This window comes from Canis lupus, chromosome 21, assembly GCF_048164855.1.
Source record: "Canis lupus baileyi chromosome 21, mCanLup2.hap1, whole genome shotgun sequence".
NCBI lineage: Eukaryota > Metazoa > Chordata > Mammalia > Carnivora > Canidae > Canis > Canis lupus.
The window spans coordinates 49,291,565-49,304,325 of NC_132858.1; the positions used below are offsets into that span (position 1 = coordinate 49,291,565).

General features: G+C 37.4%; 1 long non-coding RNA gene across 7 annotated transcripts in view; it reads left to right on the forward strand.

Moving 5' to 3' along the window:
• The window catches only part of LOC140613170 (uncharacterized), a 90,830-nt gene that overhangs the window by 17,125 nt on the left and 60,944 nt on the right, over nt 1–12,761 (forward strand). Inside the window, exon 5 of one of the 7 annotated variants that reach the window (XR_012014333.1) lies at nt 3,428–3,522. The exons of 5 other annotated variants lie outside the window; for them this stretch is intronic. This is a non-coding gene — a long non-coding RNA (uncharacterized lncRNA). Of the gene's footprint in view, nt 1–3,427; nt 3,523–6,211; nt 6,433–12,761 lie in introns of those variants that run through there. One more of the 7 variants, XR_012014338.1, reaches the window with a different exon arrangement.

Consider the following 12,761-nt stretch of genomic DNA (forward strand, 5'->3'; position numbering starts at 1 on the left):
CCTTCTCCAACTGACTTACTTCACTCAGCATAATACTCTCCAGTTCCATCCACATCAAAGCAAATGGTGGGTATTCATCCTTTCTCTTTTGGCTTTGGTTGACTTCTCTCAGACTTAACCAAGTAATCTTCACTTTCTGGTCAGGCTGTTGATAACCTCCAGTAGATGTATTTTATCATGATAAAATATATATAATATAAAACTTAGTATTTTGTTTTATTTTACTTATTTTTTATTATTTTATTTTTTAAAAGATTGTATTTATTTATTTTGACAGAGAGAGAAAAAGCATAAACAGGGGGGAGTGGCAGAAGGAGAAGGAAAAGGAGGCTTCTCACTGAGCAGGGAGCCTGACTTGGGGCTCAATCCCAGGACCTGAGATCATGACCTGAGCTGAAGGCAGACACTTAACTGACTAAGCCACCCAGGTGCCCCAAAAGTTATTACTTTAATCACATTTAAGCTCTATGGCATTGAGAACATTCACATTATTGTGCAATCATCACCACTATGCATTTCCAGAAATTTCTCATCACTCCACACTGAAATTCTGTAACCATTAACTAGTATGTTCCCATTCTTTCCTCCCACCCCAGCTTCTGATAATCACCATTCTACTTTTTATCTCTATTAATTTAACTACTCTTGCTGTTTCACATAAGTAGAATCATGCAATATTTGTCCTTTTATGTTTGATTTATTTTGTCCTCAATGCAATATTATGTCCTGTTATGTCCTCAAGGTTCATCTATATTGTAGCATGTGTCAGAATTTCATTCTTTTTTAAAGCTAAATAATTTTCCATTGTATATGTATACCACATTTTGTTTATCTATTTATCCATCAATGGATATTTGGGTTGCTTCCACCTTTTGACTATTGTGAATAATGCTGCTATGAACATAAGTGTATAAATATCTCTTTGAGATCCTGCTTTTAATTCTTTTGGGTAGATACCCAAAAGTGGACTTACTAGATCATATAGTTTTATATGAATGTTTTGAGAAGTCTCCATATTATGTTCCACAACAGCTACACCATTTTACATTCCTACCAGCATTACACAAGAATTTCAATTTTTCCACATCCTCCTAACACTTGTTTTCTTTGTCTTTCTTTCTTTTTTTATACTAGCCATCCTAATGAGTATGAAGTTACATCTCATTATGGTTTTCATTTGCATTTCTCTAATGATTAGTGATTATCTTTTCATATGCTTATTGGCCATTTGTATATCTTCTTTGAATAAATGTCTATTCAAGTGCTTTGTCCTTTTTTGAATTAGGTTGTTAGTTTTTTGTTGCTGAGTTTTAGGATTTCTTTATATGTTTTGGATATTAATTCCTTACTATATATGTGACTTGTAAATATTTACTTTCATCTTGTGGGTTGCCTTTTTACTCCGCTGATAGTGTCCTTTGATCCAAAAAGGCTTTAATTCAGATCAAGTCCAATTTTTCTATTTTTCCTTTTGTTGCCTGTGCTTTTGGTTTCATGTCCAAGAAATCATTGCCAAATTCAATGACATAAAGTTTTTCTTCTATGTATTCTTCTAAGAGTTTTAGAAGTTTAGCACTTACAGTAGATCTTTGATCCATTTTCAATATGGTATAATGTAAAGGTGCAACTTCATTCTTCTGCATCTAGATATCAAGTTCCAACACCACTTGGTAAAAAGACAGCCTTTTCTCATTGAATGGTCTTGGCACCCTTGTAGAAAACCATATATGTGAGGGTTTATTTGGGGAGTCTCTATTATTCCATTGGTCTTTTTTTTTTTGATTGATTGATTGATTGATTGATTTATGATAGACACAGAGAGAGAGAGAGAGAGAGAGAGAGAGAGAGGCAGAGACACAGGAGGAGGGAGAAACAGGCTCCATGCTGGGAGCCTGACGTGGGACTCGATCCGGAGACTCCAGGATCATGCCCTTGGGCCAAAGGCAGGCGCCAAACTGCTGAGCCACCCGGGGATCCCTCCACTGGTCTTAGTAGCAGTACCATACCACTTTGATTACTGAAGCTTTGTAGTAATTTTTGAAATCAGGAAGTGTGAACCCTCCAACTTGTTCTTCATTTTCAAGATTGATTTTGCTATTAAGAGTCCCTTGAGATCCCCTATAAATTTTAGGATGGATCTTCCTATTTCTGTAACAACAAAAATATACTTAAGATTTTGATAGAGATTGCTCTGTATCTGTAGTTTTTTTGTCAATCTGTATTGACATTTTAGTATTGGCATGTTAAGTTTTCTAATCCATGAACACGGGATGCCTTTCCATTTACTTATATCATTAATTTCTTTCAGCAATGTTTTGTAGTTTTCAGTGTATAAGTCTTTCATCTCCTTGGTTCAGTAAGCAGATTGTATTTTTTTTCCAGCATTTTAATTCTACTTAGTATACGAATTTGTCTGCATTACCTCAAATTGTTTCTTTTTTATATAGCACCTTACTGGTGTTTTGTAATACTTTATTAAATCTCTGTATAAAACACATACGTATATTTGCACATACATATAAATGTAATTTTCTCCTGCTCTTTGTATTATCATTATTTCTTTTTTCTATTTGTTTGGGTTTTGTCCCTATTTTTAATTAGGGAATTGTTTCCTCACATGATTACTTCTCTTGGACTATACTTTGTTGTTTAAGAGTGACACATAAGAAAATTGATCACAATCTTTTTATCTGCTCAAAACTTGTCCTTTGTGAGTTTCTAAGTGAAGTAATTTTGGAGGGAAACTTGCAGCTTTATGGAAGGTGGCTTCAGAAAGAATCTTGGATTCTGAGGTCGATTATGACTGGACAATTGACCTTCAGCACATCCAGGTTTATAGCTAAATTTAAGAATATATTGGGATTTCAGTATTGACTTCTACCTGGTGATTGTGTGGACGTATAAGAAGTTTACAGAACACTGAGGTGGAACTAGAGAAAGCAAATGATGTCATCCTTAGTTTGGGAGAATCCTTACCTCATGCATAGCAAAAGATAATGGCAGCTGTATCTTTTACAGAACACTTAGGAGTCCCCAAAACTTTCATTTCCATTTGGCCTTATGCTCTGTTTCATCTGCTCATGTAATTCTCTCTCTAATTTTTCATATTTTCTATTAATGAAATTTAAATATGTTTCTCTGTCTTTATATCAGTTATACTAATGTCACCATTCAGTGAGTAGACCTCCATTTAATCCTCCTGCTTTAGTGTGCCCCTCACATTTACCTTCTGCTGCACCTGTTGCCTCTGAGATTTGTGCAAATCCACAATTCCTTCAGAGAATACATTTCCTTTCTCATGCTGGAGTAGGAGAGAGGTAGTCACCTGGCTATGTCAGGATAGGGGCAGATTTATAGGTCTAGGTAATCCTTGTCAAAGTTTTCCATAAATCTTCCCATGTTTAATCCACTCCCCATCTTGCCTCAGGTTTCTGGATCTTTCTGGAGTTCTGCAACACAGTCTGCTTTCTTCTTGTTAGCCATCCCTTCTTTAAACACACGGTATTTAACTTTCTGTGTTAGGTAAGTTGCCAGTTTTTCTTCCACTTTTCATCTTCCAAAAATTGTGTTACTATCCCTCATCTGCTATTTTCTTTCCTATTCTCTCTTAAGGGTATATAAGTATTTTACTTTATTGCTTTCATGGATGAAATGAAAACACTAGTAGTGCTTACTAGTGGTAGTAATGTGTGTTTAAGCCCTCATGTTACCTGAAGCTCACTTAGTTCTTTCAACAACACAAAAAATAATTGTACTAATTTTATATATGAAGTTTCATGGTCACTCAATTAGTAGGGGTAAAGCTATATTTGAAACACAGATCTGTTGTATGCTGAAGCATATGCCATCATGCTATCCCATGACAAAATTGCCCTTATAAAACACCTCTTCTAACTAAAGTTTGCGTTTAAATAAAATATTCCATTAATTTAATGTAGAGCAGTCTTAGACAAAGTCAAAAGGTTTAAATTTTGTTTTCCTGGTAAAGAAAAAAAAACTTACTCCAAATTCTTCAAGTAATAATGCACATTTCAGAAAAAACTTTCAGATTACATGTATTGTACATCTTCATTGGTGCATGTAAGAATTGAGTACTCAACATAATAGCAACAATGGAAAGTATGTATGTTTAATAAATTCGATATGAATCCAAGTTTCAAAGACTATTATTTTGCATAATAATTTATTATATTGCAATCTCTCTTTCTCTCTCTCTGATGTATATTTCTTCTAGTCAATGTGATCTCAGGAGGCAAAATAGCAACAATTAACCCTTGGAATGCATGTATTTTGCCAGTAACAGCAGGCCCTGGAAATATTACCTAAAAGGCAAGAACCAGAAGATTATCTGGATATCTGTTGTCTATGTAAACCCATTGTCTAAATCTACCTTCTTAGTTTGAGGTTATAAAACCAAGGCTGGTAGTTGAGTTGATTTAATACTACTTTGATATTTTTTACACTAAGAAAAAGAATGATGGCCTTTTATTCTATACCTCTTGTGATAGGAAATTAGAAATTAGAGTGGTGGTTGATTTCATGGACTTCAGTACTTAACTAAGCTTTGTTCAAATCTAGGGTTCCAGTAGTTATGTGATCTTGTAGAATTATACATCTCTAAACACAGAGGTTCTTAGTTTAGAAAATGTGGGCAGTAACAATAGTGTCTACAGGGACACCTGGGTGGCTCAGTGGTTGAGCATCTGCCTTTGGCTCAGGTCGTGATCCCAGGGTCCTGGGATCAAGTCCTGCATCAGGCTCCCCACAGGAAGCCTGCTTCTCCCTCTGCATCTCTCCCTTTCTGTGCCTCTCATGAATAAATAAACAAAAAAATTTAAAAAATAGTAGTGTCTACCTCTTAGAATTTTGTAAATATTAAATAAGGAAATGCTGGTAAAGAGTTAGCATAGTGTCAGCCACATAATCAGATTGTAATTATGGGCAAAGATTGTACAATACAAAAGTTGTACAAAACAACTGTGGTTCAAAGGCTTTACTGAATAGGCCCCTAGAAAGGCTAATGAAATGAAGATAAACAGTAAGAATAGAGGGTGGTTATGAGAGAAACAAAGACTTATTGAGGACCACTGTATATCAAATATCACACTAGTCACACAGCCTAATCATTTCAGTCCTGCAAACACTCTGAGTTGTGCAGTCTTCCACTTCCTCAACAAGGAAGAAAATAAATTGGGATCATGTGGAGATGGAACTGGAATTCAGATTCCTGCTTGCCTGACTTCAAAATCTATTCTCACCCTTTGTAACATGGACTTTCCTAAAGCTGGATGCCTTGAAGTCAAATCATCTGTGGATTTGTATTCTATTTCTGGTTATTTCATTAATGTTATGTTACTATGCATAAAGTACAAAGTTAAATCCTCCTTCTTTCTTTAATCATCCTTAAAGAGGGTTAACAATAATTGTCTTTCCTTTCTCATGGGGTGTTAAAAATAATAATCTCATGAGCTATTGGAGAGGGAAAGTCTTGATAAAAAGAATAATCAAATTTTAGAACTAAAAGGGGCTTTAGAGATCAACTGGGAGAATTTGCTCATTCGATAGAGAAGGAAACATAGACTTACAGAAAAAATCCCTTGCCCACATTCTGACAATGTCATTTGGAGGGTGGTTGGCTTTCCTACTAGTGAGGCTTAGGTTAAGGCAAGGAATGTTTGATCTGAGAGTAATGGGTCATGCTTTCTTGGGACTCTGACACAACCACTCACCTTTAGGCATTCATCCCTCTCTATCTGGAAGGGGAGAGAAGCAGCATGACTCCCTTGTGGGGTTAAGACATCTGGTTAACTTCAACATTTTATAATCCATTCTTACAAACCTTCCCTACCTAATACTATCCATAGCTCATCAAAGTAGCCTCAGATATTTATAGTGGACTTATTATGAAGTATTTTTAAATGTAAAATATATCTAGTACATGGTAAGTCCTCATTTACCTTTTGATTTTCTCTTATCCTTTCATATTTCTACTGACCAACCCATGCTAGGCAATTGGAGTTTTAGTTCATCCTCAAAATTACAGAAGAGACATGTGCACCATCAAAAGGTTGGATATGCAATAGATATCTGTTGGAGGGCACAAGACAAAAAGCCCATCCTAATGATATTCTAAACCAGATATATATCTTGCTTTTCAATATCTACATCTCTTTTTTTGCTGAAAAATAAAATCTTTTAATTCTTTCAACAGATGCCCATTCACCTTTTATCTTTGAAAAACAGCGAATCTTCTTGATGACCACAGTGGAAAGTGGTATGATTTCTTTGGTCAGTTGTAGATGGGGAAAGAAACAGTGACCCCCAATTCTGCCTCTCCATGCAGGTTTTGCTGTGCACAGTGCGCAGAGGAGGAATTCAACTTCTCATTGTGCCCTTATTAGAAAATGAACAGGTGCCAAACTATGCCCACATTAGCAGAATACAATAAATACAAGTTGTTGGCTCAATCTATTGTGCTGAGCACAGCAGAGTAAGGATAAGAGCATAACAATGGGTACTATCAAGATGAGAACCATGAAGCAGTGTATATATATATATGTTTAGTTTTGCAATTTGAACTTCATTTATATACCCATACATAACCCTATCATTAAACACCAGGAAAGCACCTTTTAAAACTTCATCTTCCTTTAGAAAAATGCTTTTAATTCTGGATTGGCCTTTCTGGCATAATTCACCAAATCATTACTGTCAAAAATCAAGGCATGTGATTGCCCTACATGAAGGCCCCTTCTTGGAGAGACATTGGAAAAATAGAGAAAAGAGCCTTGTTGCTCCTGCCATTTGCCCCTTAATTTGATTGTGTTCATTGTTTTTGAAAAGCATGGGAAAGAAAGGAACAATTTAGGAAACAAAAGAGTTTGGGAGTGAGGTCCAAGACCCTGCACAGAGAAGGGTACCTCTGAGTGACTGTTCACACAACGTGGTGACTGTCAAGGTCCTTTTTACCACACAGAGGTGGCCTGAATCCTATTTCTTTAGCACACTTTGTTAAGATTCTCTGGCAGTCAGAGAAGAAAGAAATTTTTTTTCATCAGACAAAAGTTATTAGGGGATGCAACACTGAACATGGAAATTGGGAATTTTTCTGAACTCATAAGAATTAATGAGCACTTTTCAAGTTTTTTAAAACCCATTTGTGAACCTCCTTAGGGAAAAAGTGTCTTTAGTATGAGTGAGGGAAGAAGAAATTATTTGGTGCTTGTTGTTGAAAAAGTGGTTGTGGTATTTCATTTAAATGTGCTGACTCTTAGTTGTCTTCATATAGTGACCCCCAAGTCATTTCAAAAGGAAAAGTGTGACTTTCTTCTTGATCATGTGCTCTCTTCCTTTCCTATCTACCACTATCCACTCTCTGTTTTGTTCTCCATTATTTAAACCTTCCTGGGGGACTTTATTTGTGAGCATACAGCTGGCATCCCTCAAGTCCATTTGGAGTTGCCAACCCATTAGGTCCTTTTTCAATTAAACTAATTTGAGTTAGGTGTCTATTGCTTGTAATAAAAAATAGATATATTATGGAAATTAGTAATTGACTTATTTCTCATCTCTTGTGGACCTGTGGACCAAACTCTGCTTTGTACCTGATTCTAGTCCCTGGGACCCTTTCTCCTTCTCCCCTCTCTTAACTTATATTCCCTTTGAAATTGTTCAAAGGGTATTTCAAATGGGTATTTCAAATATTTGCTTTTTCTTTGAAATAGAATTATGCATCCCCACCCTGTATTAAGTGATCTGCCCTACATGGCAGGGAAAGAGGATATGTGATAAGGACTTGGCCCACTGTGCTTTAGCCACTGGGTTGCAAATGTCCATGACATTAACTTTATTTAATTAGAGGTTTTACACAATGTGGATGGACTCAAACTCTTGCATTCATGTCTCTGCTATGAGAATCACAGGTCTCATATAGAAACTTCTCCTTCTCAGATTCCAGAAATGAGCAGACAGAAGAACTTACCAATGAGAGCAGAACTGAAGCAGAGCAACAGCCCTTCTTTTGTAACTTAAACAAGAAATATTTTTGTTGTGTTTGCAAGCCACCAAATTTCTTGGGGTTGTCACTGTTGCAAAAGCTAATACATCTTAGCTCAGTTTGTCTAGTGCCAATTTGACCCAACAATTCTGATCTAAAACTTTCAGTTGGCAAGCTCCTCGTTACTTGCTGTTTGTCTGAATTTCATAACCTTAAAAGAAAAGGGCGGGCAGCTTTGGGGAAGCAGGAACAAGGGTTGGGGATCTTCCTCTGAGATTGCATGAGTTCAAAGACTCTAGGGCTAGGACCTCCAGAAATAATTGAAAAGCTATTTGCAGAAACTGGAGGAGATGCAGAAAGAGCAATTAAACTGTAGGCACCCAGGTCCTCTGTGGAGCAAAGAATCAAGAGTTTAGAATCAAGTTGTTGAAACTAGTAAGGAGAAGAGAATCAAAACTGGCAGACCTGGGAAAGATGTAGGGTAGGGAAAGAAAGAAGTGAATAATTTGTTAAGTACTCAATAAAGGTCCTTGATAGGGCCGATGTGACCACTACCCCATCCCCTCACAAATTTCCTCAGGGCTGAGGAATATCCAGTGGACTGCTTTGGTGCCTCTCAGGACATTCTTAAAAGGGGGGGGGGGAGATTCAGTAACAGTTTTTTCAGCCCACATTTTTTTATCATCAGTGGCAGTAGAACTGATTGTGATGTTGGCCAGAATCACATCTTCCTCTTTCATGTGCTCAGTTATTTCTCCCTTTCATATCATTTGGGTTTCACACACTGAGCCCTTTTGTAGAGGAAGGTTCTAGAAGGAAGCTGTGGGAAAAGGGGTTGAATGCCATGATGCTCACAGGTAGCCAGATTGTGTCCCCTAAATCCTTTGCCTGTTTGCATGTTTTGTGTTTTACGTTGGCCTGTCAGAGGGTGTCATGTTGGTGATTCAGGATATTACAAGAAATGGGAGGAGGCATGGTTGCTGTGGAATGGTGTGTTCTGGGTAGAAAGTACAGTGAATTGTTCCACCTCAGTGCTGAGAAGGAGGAGAAAGTCAGCCCCTTATATAGCCTGGCAGATGGGTAGCATTAGAGGTACTTCATTAGAAATGACCCACCTGTGTGATGCATGTCTGGGTGAAGAGGGTAAAACACAGAAGAATGAGGGCATGTGTACTTGGAGACAAAGACTTTGAGCACTGTTCTTCTGAACAGGAAATGAGGTCTAAATTCAGGTGCTGGGGAGCCATCTGGCAAAGAGGGAAACTCTCATGTGCAAAGTGGTGGTGGTTAGAGTGGGTGGATTGAATGCTGGAAATCAAGTATGGGAATAAAGGCCCAGCACTGGGCAGGCGGGTGACATTTCTAATTCTCTGCTTTTATTGTGGCTATTCAGGCTGCATGTTCTACTCTATCATTAGAATCTAAACTCCTTGTATACTTTCTTATTTAACTTCCATCCCCCGCAACACAGTATTGCTTCTTGTACTATGAGTGCTCAGTAATAACTTAATAATAATAATAATAATGGTGTCAACAAATGGTTAGTTAAATGAATGAATGATCTACACAACTGTCAGGGAAAAAATAGCTTTAAGGAGCTCTTTTTTTTTTTTTTTTTTAAATTTTTATTTATTTATGATAGGCACACAGTGAGAGAGAGAGAGAGAGAGGCAGAGACACAGGCAGAGGGAGAAGCAGGCTCCATGCACCGGGAGCCTGACGTGGGATTCGATCCCGGGTCTCCAGGATCGCGCCCTGGGCCAAAGGCAGGCGCTAAACCGCTGCGCCACCCAGGGATCCCTGGAGCTCTTTTCATAAAGTAGACTTATGCACAGAGTTTTCATCATTGCTAGAGACGGAACATGTTTTAGTGAAAAAAATGTTAGATGATAGCCAACAAAACACATTTAATTGTTAATTCCAGGATTAGAAAAAGAAAACACAATAAGCAGGAAAACATTAAATAAAGAATATTGTAAATGGCTTTCACAACCATCATTTAAAAAGAGAGTCATTTCACAGAGCAGTTCACATTTTATCACTTCCATTAAAGATGTCACACCAGGGAGTTGTGGCATCTTTCTAACAAAGTCATCTTAGGTATTCAAGCCATTGTCTGGTAGCAAAGCCCTTAATCCTGCAGTATCTTCCAAGAAAGGCTAGTTAGTTCAGAAAGCTGGAAACAATCTTACAGAGCTGCCTAATTATTTAGGACTCCAGGGTAATTCTTAAAGGGGGCCGAGGGGTGTTAATCACATGCACTTCTCGGTAAACCTCTGCTGATGTTTTACTTGCATCAAAGTTAAGAGTTCATGTATCACTATAGGGTAGAGTCTCTGAAGACAGATTCCTTCTTAGAATAAAATGCCTTTGAAGAATTTAGGCTATATCCAGTCCCAGTAATGGTGTATGTACAAAGTAATTATGCACAGAATCATTGCATTTATAAGAAAGTTTGAATATTTTTAGAATGATGATCATTAGGTTTTATTTTATTTGGTTTTTTGTTGTTGTTTTATTTTGTTTTTAGTTGCCTCGGGTATTATAATTATGCTGTGATTCAAGGTAGTTTTAGGATTTCACTATTTGAGGTTAATTTATTATTTTTTTATCTATAAAGGGCCAGTTAAAATGGGATTAGTAAAGCATAATTGATTTTCATCTCTTTCCACCCCATAAGTCTGATTAAACAGGACCAAGGGTGACAGAGGCTAGAACCTCTGCCTCCCACTCACCATTAGTAAGGCAACTGTTTTGATAGCAGCAGAAACAGACAGGCTCTGATACATTTACATTTTCTGACTGATTTTTAGCTAATGGTCATTACATTGGGAAGTATAATATTTTGCCTCACTTAACACAACGTTTTAATCAACTAGTCAATAATTAATAGATATTCATTGAGATGCCTCACTAGGATACTTACTATAGGATATAAAAATCATAAAGAACAACTCCTGCCAGGGACTCTTGGGTGGCTCAGTGGTTGAGTTTCTGCCTTTGGCTCAGGGCATGAGCCCAGAGTCCCGGAATCGAGGCCTGCATCGGGCTTCCTGTGAGGATCCTGCTTCTCCCTCTGCCTGTGTCTCTGCCTCTCTCTCTCTCTCTCTCTCTCTCTGTCTCTCATGAATAAATAAATAATTTTTTTTTTTAAAAAGAGTAACTCCTGCCCTCAAGAAGCTCATAATCTCATGTTTAATCAAAGAAAATACTTAGTCCTCTTTTGGCTCCAGATCAGGTCAACAGCTTTGGGAAAATTTAACCAGAATAATCCTAGAAATGGGAAAGAGAAGTTGATTTTAAGGGACAGGAAAAGATAAGCAGTTTAGTGCATTGGGATCATGTGAATGGCAATATCCTAGAAGCTGCTGAAAACAGAAGACCAGAGATCAAAAGGGTTTGTGTATTATACAAGCACTAGTCAGGATCATAGTTCAAGGGGAAAAAGACTCTATCTCTACCTTTCTAGGTTGTTGTAAAGCTGGCTTTATGAAATAAACTGACAGTGAGCAGATTCGCAGGAGAAAAACTATACAAATTTACTAACTCTTAACATTACATGCATGGGGCACCACAGGGAAAAAGTGAATACCCCAAAAAGCAGTGAGATATGAAAGTTTATATACCCATCTGAATAGAAAAAGGGAGAGGTTATGTAGATGATTTGGAGAGTAAGTGATTTTTAGGAGAGATGAATGGGCCTTTAAAAGAAGAGATGGGAGATATGATAATGTGTGACTAAATGTGTCTGGGTATGCTGTCTACTTCTAGTCTCCTCTCCTGTGATGAGTCCATCCTCCTGGTTGATGAAACTTCTGGGAAGGGCATTTATGATAATTGAGTTCTTTTTAGAGGACCTGTCTTTAGGCAAATAAGGGCAGCTCAAAGTGAGAAAGCCTCTCTTTGCATTTGCTGTTTTTCAAGTGTCTTCAGTTCAAAGTAATTAATACACCAAAGTGGCCCATTTTGGGGTGGCATATTCTGAACCCTTTCCAAAGAAGAAAAGAAAGCAAACAAGGTCCTTGTAGAACCAAGTACAGTGAGAGACAAGCAAATGTCCTTGAGTAGAGCTGCAGGGCATAGCTATGGTTGGGGGACAGGAGAGAATAGTTAGAAAAGGAATAGTTGTCTCCAAGCTGGGCTCCCCATTTCCCTCCCATTTCTAATTAGTCATAGACTCCTATTATTATCCCCATAGTTATACAGTATTTGAGAGGTTCAGGAGATCAAGGGCCAAAAGGTATTCAATTAACTTTCATGATGATGAAACAAATCAAGGCTGGTGAAACTCAAAAGACTGAGAGTTTGTCCGTGACTAAATGTATCATAAAAAGCTTTGTGTCCTTCCAAGATGTTGGTTATCTCCAAGGGGCAGGAGCACTAATGAGACCACAATTAAAAATGCAGTCTTTGAAGGGGCTGTTTATTTGCCGAATATTCTCTACATTTTTGGTAATAAATAAATAAACAAGTTAAATAAATTAAAAGCTCTGTGCCACTGGCCATGTGGGAGTGAGAGGCAGATGAAGGAATTTAGTGCAAATCCCTTTCAATCAGGGAATAAAAGATAGCTCAAATACATACTGTGTATAAATGTTTAGAATGTTCACTTAAACCATTGGAAGAAAAGAGTCTTCTCTGAATGCAAGATGACATCTTATTTTGGTGTCCATAAGCTACCAATAGTGATTTCAGAGAATTTACAACTATTTCTTTAAATTTTCAGCAGCTTATTTTTAAAGGAATGTGTCAATTTCTCAGCCTT